Source organism: Helianthus annuus, chromosome 15, assembly GCF_002127325.2.
Source record: "Helianthus annuus cultivar XRQ/B chromosome 15, HanXRQr2.0-SUNRISE, whole genome shotgun sequence".
In the NCBI taxonomy this organism is placed as follows: domain Eukaryota; kingdom Viridiplantae; phylum Streptophyta; class Magnoliopsida; order Asterales; family Asteraceae; genus Helianthus; species Helianthus annuus.
Window position 1 is genome coordinate 109,693,708 of NC_035447.2, and position 2,554 is coordinate 109,696,261.

At 43.6% G+C, this 2,554-nt stretch overlaps 1 non-coding gene across 1 annotated transcript; it reads left to right on the forward strand.

Annotated features, from left to right (window-relative positions):
* Nucleotides 1-204: 204 nt before the first annotated feature.
* LOC118487719 lies at nucleotides 205-311 on the forward strand. The gene has a single exon (XR_004882662.1). It is a non-coding gene; the product is annotated as a small nucleolar RNA R71 (small nucleolar RNA).
* The last annotated feature ends 2,243 nt before the right edge of the window (nucleotides 312-2,554 follow it).

Below are 2,554 nucleotides of genomic sequence, written 5' to 3' on the forward strand. Positions count from 1 at the left end.
TCGACCTTATGGGCGCCCGGGGCGATGGACTTATTTCCCCGGGGGGTGTGCCATTGAAAATTGGTTTGAGCAATTTCCTCAATTTGATTATATATTTCGTATGGGCGTCGATTACCTAAAAGTCCCCCGGAGCTAGAATCAAGTGTCTGCCTAGTGTGTGGCAACAATCCATTGTAGAAAGTGGATACTTGTTGCCATATTGCGAGGCCGTGATGGGGACACTTGCGTAATAGCTCCTTGAACCTTTCCCAAGTTTCATATAAGGATTCCCCATCCTCTTGTGAGTATGTATTAATTTCAGTCATTAATTTAGCAGTTTTAGCGGGAGGGAAATACTTATATAGAAATTTTTGGGCTAGTTCATCCCAGGTGTTTACCGATCCAGCTGGGAGGGCGTTGAGCCAAGCTTTCGCTCGGTCTTTTAGTGAGAATGGAAACATACGGAGGCGGATGGCGTCGTTTGATGCTCCATTGATCCGAAAGGTATCACATATTTCTAAGAAATTTGTTATATGTAGATGGGGATCCTCGTCCGCAAGCCCGTGGAAGGTTGCGGAGTTTTGGAGCATTTGTATCAAATGCGGTCGAAGTTCGAAGTTATTGGCTTCGACATTCGGAGCATTGATAGCGGCGCCTAGATTACCTACGGTGGGCCGTAGATAATCCATAAGGGTACGTTGGTCCGCCATTGGAGGTGGATCACCCGAAACCTTCTCTTGATTTTTGGCTTTTAACCTTTTTCTGAGAAAGCGTTCGGGTTCTTCTAATGGTTCTTTTATGTCTTTATTGGAACTGGAGCTCATACACTACGTGAGGTTGGCGTCGGGTTCCAAGTCCTGCAATAAAAACAGAAAAGAATGTTGGTCAGAAGGTTCACCACGGCCCCGTGTTGAGCGAACACGGCCCCGTGTTCGGAATTGCAGTGGTTGTTTTCCAGATCCCAGTTACTGGAAGTTGGACACGGCCCCGTGTTGCACCGGCACGGCCCCGTGGTCAGCCTTCTGTAACTTGAAAAACAAAAACTGCCAGTAACGATGCTGAGCACGGCCCGTGCCCGGCCAGGCACGGCCCCGTGCCGAGCTCTGCAGAAGCTGAAAATCTAAAAAAAAATCCTAAAAAATTAAAGAAAAATAAAAATATGATTAGGCCGCTGATTCCTAACTTTCTTAAAATCCTTGTGTCGCCGGCAGCGGCGCCAAAAACTTGATGCGTGTCAGTGTGTATATAATTTTTTGATATATATTTTAGCCCCTTTTTACACTTTTAGCCAAGTTTTAAATTTATAAAACACGATATTTACTAACACTAAACACACATATGGGCAAGTGCACCCATCGTGGACGTAGTATAGTGTTGGTAAGATACCGAGGTCGTCCAAGGACACAAGAGCTTTTAATACCGGTTTATCCTCAACGTCTAATCAAATCAAAAAGTTAGAAAAATGTTTTAAACTAAGAAAATAAAAACTAACTAAATGCTGAAAATAAAAATAAAATAAAAACAGATAGACAAGATGAATCACTTGGATCCGACACGTGTATTAGTATAACCTTTGATTATTTTCGCACTTTTGCACTTGTTTAAGAGATTATCTTAGTTATTGTAGTAGGCCCCTCTTTTGAAGGCGACGTTACCCTCAACCCAGTAGTTTGAGTCAGCAAGGATACAATCCTAAAGGGTCGGATTATTGAAAGATAATGAATTAAGTTATTAATGCAAATTGTGGTAGGCCCCGCTTTTGGCGGTGACGTTACCCTCGGCTAAGTAGTCTGAGTCAGCAGGGATACAGTCCTAAATAGCCGGGTTATAGTATGAATGGTGAAAATCTTTTATTTTATATAGACAGTAAAATAATGCCAAGACACCACGGACAAACGATAAGGAAAGATCACCTTCAACATAAGTAACTAGTTATTAAAGTCATTAATACAAAACCAAATAAAAAGTGCAAAAGATTAAAAATAAAAAGTATTATACTAAACACTTGTCTTCACCAAGTGATGTAAGAGACTTAGGCAAACATGGCCTTGATTGTCAAGAACTCTTACGATCAATCTTGGATCCCGATACGACTCACACACTCTACGATGGACAATGGGTGATGGTGGTGGATGATGGTGTTATGGTGGTGGTGGGTGGTGGATGAAGTGTGAGAGAGGTGGTGTGCCAAGGGATGAGAGAAAATGAAGCCAAGCTCCTCTATTTATAGGCTGAACAGAAGGCTGGACACGGCCCCGTGCCCGTCTGACATTCTCTCTCTTCATTAATTGTAATTCGCAATTACAATTAATGCGCCTGCTGTACTTTCACCACGCCCCCGTGCCCGCTGGACACGGCCCCGTGGTGGGCAATGGAAGCTTCTACTGGTTTGTCTTTTCTGCTGCTTCCTGGGCACGCCCCCGTGTTCGCTGGACACGGGGCGTGTTCAGACTCTGTTTCTTCTCCTTTGCTTTGGGAGGTGCCGTTGAGGGTCCGGGCAGTCTACTTTTGTTCCTTTTCTTGTATTTATGCTAGAATTAGTTGTCTTTTTGCTTCTTTTGTGATTTTGAGCTCA